This window comes from Glycine max, chromosome 14, assembly GCF_000004515.6.
Source record: "Glycine max cultivar Williams 82 chromosome 14, Glycine_max_v4.0, whole genome shotgun sequence".
In the NCBI taxonomy this organism is placed as follows: Eukaryota; Viridiplantae; Streptophyta; class Magnoliopsida; order Fabales; family Fabaceae; genus Glycine; species Glycine max.
Genome location: NC_038250.2, coordinates 30,381,040 through 30,398,180, shown reverse-complemented (window position 1 = coordinate 30,398,180; position 17,141 = coordinate 30,381,040). Strand labels below are relative to the sequence as shown.

At 33.5% G+C, this 17,141-nt stretch overlaps 1 non-coding gene across 1 annotated transcript; it reads right to left on the bottom strand.

The window, feature by feature from the left end:
- Positions 1-15,637: 15,637 nt before the first annotated feature.
- Positions 15,638-15,744, bottom strand: LOC112999485 (small nucleolar RNA R71). The gene has a single exon (XR_003264671.1). It is a non-coding gene; the product is annotated as a small nucleolar RNA R71 (small nucleolar RNA).
- Positions 15,745-17,141: the final 1,397 nt, after the last annotated feature.

The window sequence follows — 17,141 nt, the reverse complement described above, 5'->3', positions numbered from 1 at the left end:
TCGTTACCTTGAAACGTCGTAGAAAGCTACCCATGATAAAGCATTCTACATCAGTTTTCCTAATAACTGATGTAGAATTATTAATTTTTTTTCCTTTTTGTTCTTGAATGGCAATAGCAATGCAAATATAATTGTAAGATTCATTTAATGATTCCTCAAAATCCAAACACAAATTTCTCTTAAACCCTATCCTTCAATTCAAATATTCAACATTCTCTTAAACATAATTTGGACTAAAAGCCAATCTAAACACGAAGATTAAAGTTAACAGAACATCACAAGCTCATCCAATCCAAGTTGGCAAAAGCAAAAACCCTGCATAAGACTCTCCCAAAAAACAATCTTTCACTAGTTTACATTAAACTCGTAGCATAAAAAAGCCTTAGCTTTGAACAACATGCAACAATAAAACAACATAATCTCAAACTGCAGAGAGGCACCAACAACCAAAAGAACAAGTCATTAATGTGGTACACCAATAAAAATCTAAACAGAGAAATAAATCATTTTTACTATAGCAGATAGTGCATCATCAAACCTCTTTTTTTCAACCTGTTTCAAGAAATTTTATTTAGTAGCTTAATTCAATATTAACAATAAATATAATGTCGTCTAACAGTGTCTAGAGTCTAGTGTTAGTGGGAGAAAGATGAAGATAAAGCTTGCAAAATTGTTAATGATTGTAAATAAAACTGGTTTGTTGCAACTTGTAAATTAGTCATTAGAGCTGAAACTATAGTATAAAGTCACTAACACTAGTTAATCACATCAAAATCAGAAAGACACTGATAAAATTGGCAACATAATAGTACCTATCACACTTAGGCTTTAAACAACAATTTAATCTTTAACTACTCTATACGAACCTCAATTTTTTCAAGTGCATTTGTTGGTTCTGGAGGTGGGGTTTGTAGCTTGGACTGCCCTTTGGGTGCAGAAGTCAATCCCAACTTGTCTCTCTGCTCCAAGTGATTGTCCTTTCTCCTGACTGGATCATCTGCATAACACAAACCGCGTTATGCCAATGGTATAACAATAACAACAACAACAAAGTCTAAGTATATAAAATATTATAACTAAATTATAATTTATAATAAACATGTATTTTTAAATTTATAAAATATTGTAACTAAATTATAAGAAAATAAATCATCTATGTATATAAAATATATTGAATTTTTAATTAATAGTTTAATTTTTAATATAAATTTATTTTTAGCCAAAATAGCTAAGTGGTTAAAAAAATTAAGAAAGATAACAATAAAGTAGCAATAACAGGCTCTTCAAAACCCTTAGGATAGTTAGATTTCATTATATGAAGGTATTAATGTAATAACAGGCTAGCAATTCAGCGATACTTCTCCTATTTTTTCAAGCATATCAATTTATATATTCCTATAAAATCTAAACATACTCTAAGAATCATAGATTCAAAATCAGTATGTTTCACCTTGAAATTTGAAATTAACAAGCTAATGTAACCCAGAATCCAGATATCTAATGTAACCCATTAGGTTATAGAAAAACATGTTAAGGATCACGTGAAAATGGGAAAGCAAACTTTTGACAAGAATCAGACATGATTGCCACACTTATAACACTGAGAAGCATGCGACATTAACAAGCAACTTCAAGTGTCAGAAATGAAAAAGTTAAAAAAAATGAAGAGCATTAAGTTAAAAAAATAATACCAGTCTCCCAACATTTAAGTAAACTTAAAAATATAATTTGAAATATTTGAAAAGGGCATCCTGCCATTTATCTGTTGGATCGAATGGCCTCAGAATAATTAAGAAGGGGGGGGGGGGTGAATTAATTATTCCTAAAACTTTACCAATTAAAAAATTACTCTTTTAAGGCTTTTACTAAATTGTTAAGAGGATGAAGAGTAGAAGAGAAACCTAACAGAAAGTAAAAGTGGAAATTAAATGCACAGTGGAAAGTAAAAGAGTAAGGAAGAAGGAAACAAACACACAAGAGTTTTTATACTGGTTCGGCAACAACCCGTGCCTACCTCCAGTCCCCAAGCGACCTGCGGTCCTTGAGATTTCTTTCAACCTTGTAAAAATCCTTTTACAAGCAAAGATCCACAAGGGATGTACCCTCCCTTGTTCTCTTTGAAACCCTAGTGGATGTACCCTCCAATAGAACTGATCCACAAGAGATGTACCCTCTCTTGTTCTCTGTCAAACCCAAGTAGATGTACCCTCTACTTGTACCACAAAGGATGTACCCTCCAATGTGTTAAGACAAAGATCTCAGGATGTTAAACCTTTGATACTTTGTGAATGGGGATACAAAAGAATTCTCAGGCGGTTAAACCTTTGAATGCTTTTGTATTAGGGAATGGGAAGAATCAAAAGAATTCTCAGACTGTGTCGTTTTGAATTCTTTGACAAGGGAGAAGGGAGACACAAACGAATTCAGGCGGTTAGTCCTTTGTTCTTTTGGAAAAGGGAGAAGAGAGACACAAAAAGAATTCAGGCGATTAGTCCTTGGCGAATTCTTTTTGGCAAAGGGAGAAGAGAATGAAAAGATGAATAGCACAAGTTTTCAAGGTTTAGAAAACCAGAAAACTTCAGAAAGCTTTTGGTACAAAGAAGAAGAAGAAGTTCAAAGAGATTCAAGACTTGCAAAGGATTGTAAGAGATTGGAAAAGTATTCAAGATTGAAAGAATGAATTTTTTAATTAAAAATGCAAAACAAAGTCTTGCTTTTATAGAGTCTTCATGTCTGGTCAAGAAGGCCATTCAGAAGAGTTATAACTTTTAGAAAAACTTAAAACCCATTTGAAAAAGTCAAAACCTTTTTGAAGAGTTACATATTTAGATTTTTCAGAAACAAACACAGGTAATCGATTACCAAATAAGTGTAATCGATTACACAAAGCTTTTGAGTGAAACAATGTGACTATTCACTTTTAAATTTGAATTTCAACGTTCAAGGACACTGGTAATCGATTACCAAAACATTGTAATCGATTACAGCCTTTTGAAAATATTTGGAACGTTGTAAATTTAGTTTGAAAACTTTTTCAAACTCATTTTGCTACTGGTAATCGATTACAACAATATGGTAATCGATTACCAGAGAGTAAAAACTCTTTGGTAAAGGTTTTGTCAAAAACTCATGTGCTATTCAAGGTTTTGAAAAAACTTTTTAATACTTATCTTGATTGAGTCTTTTCTTCATTCTTGAATCTTGAGTCTTGAGTCTTGATCTTGATTCTTGAGATCTTGAGTCTTGATTCTTGATTCTAGGCTTTCTTCTTGAGTCTTGAATTCTCCTTGATTCTTGAACTCTTGACTTGTTCTTGATTCACTTGAGATGTTCTTTGATTCACTTGAGTTGTTCTTTGATCTTTTGAGCTTTTTGTTCATCACCTTTGTCATCATCTTTTGTCGTCATCATTGTTATCATCAAAACACCTTTGAATCATTGTTGATTCATCATGAAGCTTTGCTTCCACATTATCGGCAACTGAGTTATATCTGCATAAAATCTAAATATATTATGATTATTTGTATAAATTTTCTGCAAAACAAAAATAACACATTTTGAGGCTACACTGGGCTAAAAGATAGAGATAAACACTCCTTCGAAATAAAAGGAAATGGCCAGTTTCAATATCAAAATTGAAAATTGAGTAATAATAGTGTTGGGAGGTACCTGAATAACTTCATCTAGTAGATTAACATCCAGTACACTTGGAATGAGACCATTACCAATTCCTTGGATTTGGTGATCACCTGAATATGTACAAAATAGTCATGACTATTTTACTAAATAAAGTATTCTAGAATTCCAGAAAAAATTAAATAAAATATTCTAAAATACTAAAAAGCTTTCCTTTATTATGTAATCCACCAAATAAAATATTTGAAAAATATTAAAATCTTACACGTCATAATATTAAAAAAATTTATTTATAAATATGGTCAATAAATAAGTATTAAAAAAACATTTATTAAAATCATCAACCTTACAAATTTTCATATTTAAAAAAAATTAATCTTTGATCAAACAACCTTAAAATTTATTTATTTTTTTACTATGATTCATACTATACAAATTCTTAACCCAACACCATTTCGACAATTAAATTCAGAAAATAAGTCAAAGGTAATTATTTAATTGATATCATTAAATATATCTTAATTGCTATTTTTTTCTCCAAAACTATTCCTATGAAAAAAAATCTAACCAACATGGTGAATGTGTGCAAATGGTGAAGTAATTATTGCAGGGTGATCATCCCATTTCTAAAGATAGGCTAGGCCAAGGTTACCAAATCAAAATTCTATTGATAATGAAAAATAACTTTTAAAACATGAATTGTGAAGCTAATTTTTTAATCAAGAATCATATAATTTGTATTGAATAGTAAAATTCAATGATAATGAAAAATAATTTTAAATATATTACATAGAGGATATGTGGTGTTCAATGCAAACACGCATGAATAGTACTCTGCCATGGTACACAGTAAAAAACTTACCTTTGATCGGCATGGCATACTGAAAACTATACCTTCAGCTATTCCATAAGGATTTCCATTCCTATATACATGGTATTGCAATTGGCAGCTTTGTTATTGAAATAGTAACTCAACAAATAAGAAAATAAAAAGATCAAATGTATAAATGAAAGCTGGACATGCTTAAATTTGCAAGAAAAAAATGGTTATGGGACCTTCAATTGAGCTTTGAAATGACATATTCAAGAGAAAATTTCAATTTGACTACAACTCCAATATTATTTTAGTATGCATTAAAAGAAGCAGAAAGCAATAAATAGGCACAGCATGCAATTTCAAGTTTACTCATAATACTGATAACAACTGGAGCTTAATTAGTTTAAATGGATTCTTAGCCTGTTAGCCACAAAGGAAAATGCTGACAACAACTACAATAGCTAGTATAATATAGAACTAATAGAAGCCACTTATCTAGCTAATCCAATCCCTATGTAACTGGAAAGAGAGTTGCATAGGGATATAAGTAAAGATGAAAAAAAATTAAAAAAAACAAAAAAGCCAAGACAACATATAATTAAAGAACTAAAAATAAATAAAAAAATTCAAGAACTAAAAACAATTTTTAAAAAAGTTTAAGGAATAAATCCAAAGAAATATTATATGGTTCCTCGTCATATAATCTAGAGTTACAAGGTCTTAGTTAATATTTGTCTAAGACATTATTTTTTAATCTATGTATCATAAAAATTAATAAGAGAGAAGTTTCACATTCTGCTTCTTTTTATCTGCCATATTAGTTGCATTCAACTTGCAAATAAGAGAGAAATTACAAGTCTGCAAACATACTCATACTCCTCTGGCATGTTTTTCTTGATTTCTGCATATGCCATAGCATCACACACCCCTGTGTTTATCTCATCAAGTGCACGCCATTGTATCTAACATATAGATAGTAAGTCAAAATGTGTACATTTGTCAACCTATTTCTTGTGAAATAAATAACATGATTGTACACAACCATAAACTTAAGTATGACACTAACCTTGGGAAATCCAATAATTGGAGTGGCAGTCAGAATTGTTCGTTCCAGTGTACTAGTCCATATCTAGACAAGAAGTTACATATATCACAAATCATCATTCCCTTTAATACTTGCTTATACATGTTGTTTAGCAAATTCACTATAAATGATATATAATCATTGACACTGGATCACAGTTCAACATAAATGTTATATGCAGATTTAGAAGACAATGCCTAAGCCATAAGTGTAAAAGGATAGTTTTCAAGCATCAACTTTGTTTGAGCATTGAATTTCAAGGGAAAAGGCAGAGTTTGAATCTATACAATAGATAATGCTTACAGAAGTAACCCGTTCTGATTTGAGACACTTTCCAACAAACTTGGCAAGCTTCTTTGAATAAAGTTCTCCAGCCTCACTGTTATAACAAATTGCATAGTGTTCTAGGTATTCATCCAAATATTGAAAATGGTTCTAATGCCAGATATCACATTAGAAAAGAGAGTAATGAAGCAAGAATTCAAGGATAGAGGAGTTAGAACTATTACACCATTTCAACCTTGCAACAAAGTCCTTGAATTTATTATCTAACTACCTTTGTCTTCCCTCAGAAACCAATTGTGCCAGATACAAACTCTTTTCATCGTGCACTACATCCTGCAACCTACATTCCACATATACACCAATGATAATGAGGAAATGATTAAGAGACAAATAACATTAGGACAACAATGTATGAACTAAATGAAGAAACATAATTAAAGGAACTAAAGTCAACAAGTTTTGCTGGGCCATTCAATCCTAATTGGCATACATAACACCCCACAAGCATGTTTTTAGTAGACCTTATAAAACAGTGTAAACAGAATTATGTCCCTTGGGAGTATTATGTTGGGACACTGAAAAACATAGGGACATTAAGTATGGTATTTTTTTTCTTTACATAAACAGCCAGACCCGAAAATGATAATGTTCAAACATTATTGATGCATCCAAATGTCACATACAAGAACACTTTACAGCTGCAGGGTTTGTTAGACAATATAATAGAACCAAAAAACAACATAAAATGAACACCATGTTGAGACACTGAGGCTCACATCGAACATTAAATCTTCCAAATTTTCTAATTTCTATCACTACGTCCATATAATATTCTTTCTCAACACATGAATTGCACAATTGAAGACCAGCACATTCTTCAGGTATACTATATAGCTAACAATGTTCTTGTGCTGCATTTCTTTCAAGAGAGAAATCTCACAATGGCGGTGTTGTGAACCCCCTTATCCTCCTGCTCGAGGCGAATCTTCTTCAACACGATGGTCTCATTGGTGACGTGGTCGCAACCCTATCTTCTAAACCTTTTTGTACTGCAGAAATTCACAAAATGCACACATACGCAGAGTAGAGGGAAAGAATCGAAACTCAAAAGTGAAAGTGAAGCTTCAAAACGCAGTGCCTTTTACTAACCTGTTCCATCAAAGAAGCTCTCTAAGTTCCAACAATCACCGGAGAGAAAAAAGAAAAAAGTAGATGACTGAAGAGGAAGATGACAATCTAGGAAGTTAGGAGTTAGAGTGAGCCTCGGAGATTTTGAAGATCCTATTCTTGAACTTCACTACTACAAAAGTAGTTTTTTAAGACGCGAGATCTACGATGGTTCTGAAGAACCGCTTTAGTATAAGGCACGGTGGAATTTTTGTAATTAGGGGGAGAAATTCTATTTTTTAAGTCGCACACTCTAAGGCAGTTACAAATAACCGCCTTATATTGTTACCTTAATGTAAGACAACGACGGTCATACGATAAGCCTGTCTTTGTTCCTCACGTGGCCCATACACGCTTGGAGACCTTTTGAATTAAACTCCTGAACCAAACACTTATGTAGCTCCACCATTGTTGTGCCCTAGCTCTAACCCTTCTCTCCCTGAAGCTCTGTTGCGTCAAACATCGAAGTCTCTCCCTAGGTCTCCCTCAAACCTCGCTCTCCCTCAAACCCATCTCTCCCTATCTTAAACACCATACCCCTGAAACTCCCTCAAAACCTTGCTCTCTCGGCAACGTCCATTGTGTGTAGTGGAGCTCGTGCTGTGAGTACACATAGTGAGGTCGCCCGTGCCGTGACCTGTGTGGCATCTCCAAGAAGTGTAGCTACTGTGACCCGCTTGCCCGTGGTCTTCACGCCTTAGGTCATCGTACCGATAAGTTTACGAATCTCTTAGCCTATAACATGCTATGATGAAATGCTGTAACATGCTATGATAAAATGTTAAGTGTTTTTGCTTTGAATCTAGAAATTAACTTCGATTGGTGGGTTGGTTCCACTTAATAGTTAGGGCTCAGGGGTTGTGTATGTCTTGTATAAGGTGGCTCCACTTAATAGTTAGGGCTCAGGGGTTGTCTATGGTTTCCTAATCCCTCTTTTTAAAGTTTTGTATAATGTGTACAGAGGCATAATATATTTTGAATCATTAGTGGGCAACTTGAATGTTCTGCACTTTCACAGATAGGCTTGTAGATACTTTTCTACCACAAGTGCATCTGTTTGAATGTGTTAATCATTAATGTACTTTTTATATAAAAAGAAATGTTGAGCTGGATAAAACACAACTGACACTTTCAAAATGCATATTTATACTGGGTAAGAATTCAGTGATACAACTACAGGAAATCATGAATTGCCAAGTGGTTATTGAGGATCATTACAAATCATGACATTCATAAAAACCTCTGGTTAGAACAAATGTATTATCTATTTTATAATTACATGCACATATATCATTGTAAAATTACTTATACATTATAATAACATGATATGTTTTTGGTTTTATCATGTTGGCAAAAGTTGTTGTATTGTGTTTTGGTGAATAACTACATGCATTTTCAAACCTTTAAATGGGATATTTGACTTCTCACATCTTTTCAGGCGGAGACTACAATAGGAATCATCATCCCAACTATCTTTGATAGAACTTCTAGATGTCCAGATGAAATTGTCTGAAGAATACGATTGTGGCATATGATTGTTTCATTGACTGTTTCAAAATCTCTCCTTGTCGCTGGTAACAAATTGAAATTTCATGAACTCATTTTCAAACCCTGCAAATGAAAAAACTCTTATGAACCCAATGCTTAAATAAAATAATAAACAAAGGATAAAACTCCTCTAAAGTCAGATTGCCTTTAAAGTGAGCATGTAAGAGTGTATATTTCGTTAAACTTTAGTGAGTTAAGAATATGATGTACTTATAATTAAATGAAAGGAGGGTAAACATTTGTTTTTTTTTTACTTAAGAGTGAAGCTCTCTTCACTAAAGTCTTATAGAAAAATAAATTCTGCCAGGCCATGTATATTGGTGTAAATTGTCTTATTGGGAAGTAATGAATTATATATTTTTCTCTGGTTGATAGTCTTTTTATTGATGTGCAAAATCCTTTGTCTTCCATTCTGGTATATTGATGCTTGTTGTCCCCTTTTTATCTAGGACTCTTCACCAAAATCATATTGCTGCATCACTTTTGAACTATTCTAATTCCAAACTTCTTTCAATCTGTTCTACATCACCTACTGCTAAAGCCCCAGATTTTGTGGAGAATTTAAAAAGGTAAACCTACAGTTGATTCTGGTTTTGTATATTTCAAGCTATTATCTTGTTTAAAAATTCACCATTTTCTTAAAATGATGGGGATATTGGAGGAAATTATCGAAATGAATCTCATGGTGAATAATATCCCTAATAATTTGGTTTTAAATTGAGTTCAATGGCATCATGTGATCAATAGTGGGATAAAAATATTGTTGTTATTGTCTTATAATGATGCAGTTTTTTGAATCACTATTTTATTTAATTTTTTGTGAAATATCCTTTATAAATGCTACCCAAACAATCTTACATACCTAATTAAACAATCTAATTTATACTATTTCTCTGGAAAAAAAATACAAAAATCTTGTAGCTGCAACTGGTAAGGTCGGATTCCCGTCAGTACTCTAATTTCAATTGTAAAACTTCAAACCCTTCCATCTATTTGCCTTGGTGTATCCTCATTTCTCTTCAATGATGAAATTCAAACTTTTGGTTCTGATTCTCTTCACTGATATATTTCTCTGCAAGAAGAGAAAAAGTTTTTGTAAGATTAAAATCATTTGTTCTTTTCTATGCACATCTGAGTAGACTACTGGATTGATATCTAAATCTATATGCTGCCCATTGTTTCCTAGACCTTTATATTTGCTAAAGTATCTCACAGGAGATAATAATCACATGTATCATTATTTCAATTCTAATGTATGCCCTATTTTTGTGCTTTTATGTCTGGTACTGTAATTTGGTGCTCTTTCAATAGAATAATTTACAAGAGTAATAAGTATAACATATAAATATTTCTATACACTTCATCATTTTTATTTATTTTTTCTTTCTTTCACATATTATTTATTATATATAGTCTAATCCAAATTCCATTTAACATCTATAGAAGAATATATATATATATATATATATTGCAATCTTCTTAAGTGAATTGTTATTGTAAAACTTTCATGAAAACCCACAAAAAAGTTAGATGGAGATAAGGAGGAGAGTCCAAATGTCCAATTAAGAACACTTAACAATGCTAACATACCATGTTATTAAGGAAAAAGTACAATGTATTATAAATAAAAAGTACAATAGAATAATACTAACTATGATAAATTGATAATTAGTAAAATTTTAATTCACAAATATCAAATTTTAATTATTAGAAAAATTTTATAATTTACATATTATGATAAATTGATAATTAGTAAAATTCCTGTTTTCACATATTTTAGTCCTTTCTAATTTTAATTGGTCATATATTTAGTTATTATGATATTTTAATTGTTAAAATTAAATTCTTGACCACAAGTTTTATCTAATAATTAAAAATATAAAATCTATGTATTGAGAACATTCTTTAGTAACCATTAGAAGAGTAATTCTTCTTGTGAGATACCTAACACAATGTTAATTACATGCTAAACAATAATGCGTAAACTTCATGAAAAGAGTTAACATTAGAAGACTAATTCTTCTTTAGTTTACATTTTTTTGGGGGGGTTTAATAACTCTTGTGATTAATAATGGTGATTCTAATCTATTGCATTTTTGTTTCTGCTTTAGCTTTGTGTGTCTTCAAGTCTTACTTGTAAGGCTCAGATTTGCTGTAAATCTCTCCATTTCCCCATCATCATAAGGATTAATTTGTTGGTTTGGTCTGTAGCTATTTGGTGAGGACTTTCTTCTTCACCCTATACATGTGTGTGTGTGTGTGTGTATAGAAGTAATTTTTCTCTTCTTGATCCTATTTATTACACATATGTTTATACTAGTAGTGATAGGACAAGTCTGTTGTTGAATAAAATGTTGTTGAGGTTGCTATTTCAATTAAAATGTTGGGCATTGTGCTCCCTTGTGCATTTCTTTTATTCTATGTTTGTGATAGGTTGGTTAAATTACAAGAAAAATGACATTTAAAATAGAAGAACTTCCCATGTTCACATATATTATCTAAAGTCATTTTCTGCATCATAAGTAGTTATTCTCGTTGTGTGCTTGACCTTCTCATTTAGGAAACTCAACATGTTTTAAGTAGAATTAATGTATATTATCTACTCTAATTAAAAGATAAGCAACCTTATATGGTCTTACTAATATTTTTAGATGCCAAATTGGGAAATAGAAGAGTTGAAACTGGACTTTCTTGCTATTCCTGCCTACATCATGGTTAAGTTAGTAGCAATTAAAACACATGAAAATTATTTCTGTAGCAATATACATGGATACAATTCCTACTTGTTCATTGCGAAGGGTTTCAATGGTTGGTTCAATGACTTAAGCAATTTTAATTTTTGGCAAAGTTGCATAAGAAAATGACAAAATGAAATTTTTATCACAATTGAAGGCAATAAACTACTCATTATTATAAGTACGTATTGCTTTCCTAATTCCTATATTAGAGATCATTATGTAAGCAGTACCAATTCATGACATGCGGTTGACTCAGTATAGTCAAATATTTCACTTTTTTCTTTTCCATATTTTCACATGAAAAAACCCATGCCTTTGTTTGGTTAGAGTTGTGCATTTTTGGTGTTTGTTGTCTCAAGGCATGAAAACCCACTAGCAACTAAAGTGTGGCTCTAATGTCATCAAATAGGTGTTTCTTAACAGCTTTGCCTAATCATCTTTTATTCTTCTGTCTTGTGGCCTATCACCATGTTTTCTGATATTAGCCATGGAGAAGGGATTTTAGTTGTTTTCTATCAGTACAAGTACACTCTGCTTTTTGGGTTCCCATCGTTATGTTTACCTATAAGTGTTCATATCTCACCTGATGTTGGTTTCAAGTTGTTCTGAAAACATTTCCTATAATTAGTCTGCTCTTGAGCGTGGAAAATTGGAAATGTTCATACAGCACTGCTAAAAAAAAGCCTTTTTAAGACACGTAATCTATGTCGGTCATAGAGAAACCGCTTTAGATATTGATACGGTGGCATTTTTGTAATTATTGTGAAAGAAATTGTAATTTACGACACACATTCTAAGGAGATTTTTGAAAACAGCCTTAAAATGTTATGTTTTATAAAATTTACGTCGATTTTAGTCAACACTGCTAAAATATGCATTTACACACATTATTGTTTTTATGCCAAACAAGTCAAATGTAAAAGTGAGATGAGGATTTTGACATGTAAATATCATTTTTGAGAATTTAAGTAACATAGGAGTATTGATGAATAATGAATGGTTGATTACGTGTAAGCCTCTTGCGATGCATAGATAGAAAGAAAACACTCATGGATAATTAATAAAAGAATCTTACTATTGAGAGAGAGCATGGGAATTTTGAAAGATAAAAAAAGTAGTAGTATTTTACTAGCTCCAGAATCTCATATATTCTAGTCGCATTTTGAGTTTGCCTAATTATAATAGGTAAAATAATTAGGCTTACTGGGATATTATGCATCACACCAATTCACCAAAGAATGTTGTGAGAACAAAGTAGCACACGCAAAGGAAAATAGCCAGTTTAATTACCACCTAATTATCTTGAAAAAATGCTTAGTATTTGGTATTCAATTGAAAAAAATGGCTTTCTGAGTGCGGGTGGGGGTAAATTCAGGGTGTTGTTTACCTGAAGTGATTCTGCTACTATTTTTTACTTCTGGGGGTAAACATTAAGGATATACCAATTATAGAAACAACAGAGTGATCTATTGTGTTCAAACTTAGCAACATTTTCCCTTATATTTACAGCTCACAGTTGACTTCACTTAATTTAGTTAAAATGTTTGACTTTGTTTAAGGTTTTTTTTTTTTACTTATAAGTGAAGTGAACTTTGAACTCTATCTTTTTCCATTTGGAATTCTCTGCTCATAATTTTCAACACAGAAGGCCCACCTTCCTCTTTGTTATGAGCATTTTTTCTTACTAGTGATCATTACTTTTTTTACCACTCCGTGGTGTTGTCCTGTTTTCCACTGGCTTAGAATTTTGATTTTATTTTTCATTTACTAAAGGGTGCTTCTAATTTTGTGTCATGCCATGCCCCTGTTAATCTTTCTGCATAGTCCATGTCATCAGGAATCAAGTTAAAATTGTACCAACAAAAATAAAATGTAATCTGGAAAAACTATGATGGCAAAAATTGAGAAAATGGAACTAGCTATATGAGTTTTGAAAGTTAAAACAATATAATATACTTTTAATTTCTAATCCATAATCTGTGACACATACTTGAACAGAAAAGTAATTTTCAACATATAAACTTGAAACTTTAATAAAACACTTTATTCTTTTATCTAGCTATTTTTTAGTTGCTACTCTTTAAATAGTTTCTTGATAATGCTTAATATTAGGTCCTGTGTAGATAATGTCATTTGTTGCCTTTGCTAAGGTTATAACTGTATGTTACTTGAGAATTGAGATGATATGCATTTATGATGAGTGATGTGCCATCATTTTCTTCTATTTTCTAAACCCTTTTTGCACCATTTTAATCATTGATTGATCTTAATTGTCAATTAATTAGGCAGTTTTATTATTTGGGCTCATTTAGCTAATTTGATGTTTTTAATCTAATTTCAGGAATTAATGAAACATTGGGCTTAATCCGGATTTTTGTTGTGGACTTGAAGAGGGCAAATAAAGCAGCGCTTACCTTAGTTAATTTCTAATTAGGAAATTTCGCAATTTTATTTTATGTTGTTCAGTGTTTATTTCGTTTTGGGCCAGAGTATTGTAATAGGGCCCAGTGACTTTGAGTGACTCTTTTTAAATAGCTGCCTTGGGATTCGTGAAGGCAGTCTGTTATGCTATTTTCATTATTCAGAGCTTTGGTTTTAGGTTTTCACGTTTTTTTGTTTCCTTGTTACAATTTTCGTTCTTAATGCAAATTTCCGTTTTCTGCTTCTAATTACGAGTTCATTCTTGCTTCTTCTTCTACTTTCATTTACGTTTCTGTTCATTTACGTTTCTGTTCATTTACGTTCTTGTTCATTTACGTTTCTGCTTCATGTTTCATTTGCGTTTTCTGTTTGAATCAATGGAAGGCTAGATTTTCTGGTGTTGTTTCCTTTTGAGGACGAAGCCCAACTCTCTTTGAGGTTTCGTTTGTAATGTGGTTTCCTGGCAGTTTTCCCTTCACCAGTTATCCCAATTTCGTGAATATTAATCAGTGCATGCTTCGTGTTCGATTAATTGCCTCTGAGCCTAACTTGCATTCATGCTTAATGGACGAAGGGCTAACTGGTGTATGTGGTGCCTAATCACGTATTGAAAACCCTAAGTTGATTTTCACTTAGTAAATTGAAATAGGGTTGGATTAAGTGGTTGACTGTTAGGGACGAATTCTCCATAACCCAGGATAAGAGAGTGGCTTCTGAATCAGAGGAAACAACCCGTTTTTAATATTAGTAGTTTCGTATTCCATTTTATTTGTTCTGCTCTTTAATTACCAAACAACCAAACCCCCCCCCCCCCATCGTTACTGTTACTGCAAGTATATTATGAACATTTGGCTTGTCACTGCTCGTTGGGAAACGACCTAGGATCACTTCCTAGTTACTGCATTTTCATGTTTATTTGATTCGGGTACGACCTCGATCAAATTTGGCGCCGTTGCCGGGGAGCAGTGTCCAAAGGTTCATAATAGCTAGCTAGTGTTGTGTGTTTAATCCTTTCGTGTTTTATGTTTAATTGTTAGTATTGTGTTAGTATGTGTGTTAGTGTTTAGTGTCCTGGTATTTTGTTTAATGTGTGTTCTGTCAAAAGTTTTTTATTTTTCAAGTTTTATTCACTTATTTTTCTTAACCTACCAATTTTAGCTTTCATAGTTAGACTTTGAATTTTTGTCTGAAATTTTTTGTGCTTTCTTCTCATAATTTTATAAGGTTGCTCACAAAATTTCAAGTCATTTGGATATCATTTGAGGGTAGCTGTAGTTCAAACCTACACCTTTATTTACATGACAAGTCAACTAGTTGTGTGCATGCTGAATGTAGTGTATGACTAGAGGCAATCCATCTGACTTACAACCCTTTGATCCTGAGATAGATAGGACATTTCATAGATTAGTTAGGCATCATTTTATACCTTTTGATCATTCTGAGCATTCCATTACTGGTGAATCTGTGCATTCTGTTATTGGTGATTTTGAACATCCTGATCTTGAGCATTATAATTTTGAGCATTCTGATTCTGAGCATTCTGATTTTGCACATTCTGAGAACATGGCACAACCTCCACCCCGTGAGAGGACTCTAAGGGAAATGGCTGCACCTGATTTCACCTACGAAAGCTTGTGCATCCAATACCCTGATGAGGATGTCCCATATGTTCTTAAAACTGGACTGATTCATTTGCTTCCAAAGTTTCATGGCCTTGCAGGTGAAGACCCGCACAAACATTTGAAAGAATTTCACATTGTCTGCTCCACCATGAAACCCCCAGATGTCCAAGAGGATCACATATTTCTGAAGGCTTTTCCTCATTCATTAGAGGGAGTGGCAAAGGACTGGCTGTATTACCTTGCTCCAAGGTCCATCACGAGTTGGGATGACCTTAAGAGAGTATTCTTAGAAAAAAATTTCCCTGCTTCCAGGACCACAGCCATCAGGAAGGATATCTCAGGTATTAGACAACTCAGTGGAGAGAGCCTGTATGAGTACTGGGAGAGATTTAAGAAACTATGTGCCAGTTGCCCCCACCATCAGATTTCAGAACAACTTCTTCTCCAATATTTTTATGAAGGACTCAGTAATATGGAGAGAAGTATGATAGATGCTGCCAGTGGTGGAGCCCTTGGAGACATGACTCCTGCTGAAGCCAGAAATTTAATTGAGAAGATGACTTCCAACTCTCAGCAGTTTAGCACCAGAAATGATGCCATAGTCATTAGAGGAGTGCATGAGGTAGCTACAAACTCAGCTGCATCATCTGAGACTAAGAAGCTTGAAGGAAAACTGGATGCATTGGTTAACTTGGTAACCCAGCTGGCCTTGAATCAGAAATCTGTACCTGTTGCAAGGGTTTGTGGTTTGTGCTCCTCTGCTAACCACCATACAGACCTTTGACCTTCCATGCAGCAACCTGGAGAAATCGAGCAGCCTGAAGCTTATGCTGCAAATATTTACAATAGACCTCCTCAACCTCAGCAGCAAAATCAACCACAGCAGAACAATTATGACCTCTCCAGCAACAGATACAACCCTGGATGGAGGAATCACCCTAACCTCAGATGGTCCAGCCCTCAACAACAACAACAGCAGCCTGCTCCTTCCTTCCAAAATGCTGCTGGCCCAAGCAGACCATACATTCCTCCACCAATCCAACAACAGCAACAACCCCAGAAACAACCAACAGTTGAGGCCCCTCCACAACCTTCCCTCGAAGAACTTGTGAGGCAAATGACTATGCAAAACATGCAGTTTCAGCAAGAGACCAGAGCCTCCATTCAGAGCTTAACCAATCAGATGGGACAATTGGCTACCCAATTGAATCAACAACAGTCCCAGAATTCTGACAAGCTGCCTTCTCAAGCTGTCCAAAATCCCAAAAATGTCAGTGCCATTTCATTGAGGTCGGGAAAGCAGTGTCAAGGACCTCAACCTGTAGCACCTTCCTCATCTGCAAATGAACCTGCCAAACTTCACTCTACTCCAGAAAAAGGTGATGACAAAAATTTACCTAACAATTTCTGTGCAGGTGAATCTTCTTCCACAGGTAATTCTGATTTGCAGAAGCAGCACATTCCCCCTCTTCCATTCCCTCCAAGAGCAGTTTCCAACAAAAAAATGGAAGAGGCAGAGAAAGAGATCTTGGAAACGTTTAGAAAAGTAGAGGTAAACATACCTCTGTTGGATGCAATAAAGCAAATTCCAAGATATGCCAAATTCTTGAAGGAGCTGTGCACAAATAAGCGGAAGCTTAAAGGAAGTGAACGGATTAGCATGGGCAGAAATGTCTCTGCATTGATTGGTAAATCTGTTCCTCAAATTCCTGAAAAATGCAAAGATCCAGGTACATTCAGCATACCTTGTATTATAGGGAATAGTAAGTTTGACAATGCCATGCTAGATTTAGGAGCTTCTGTTAGTGTTATGCCTCTGTCTA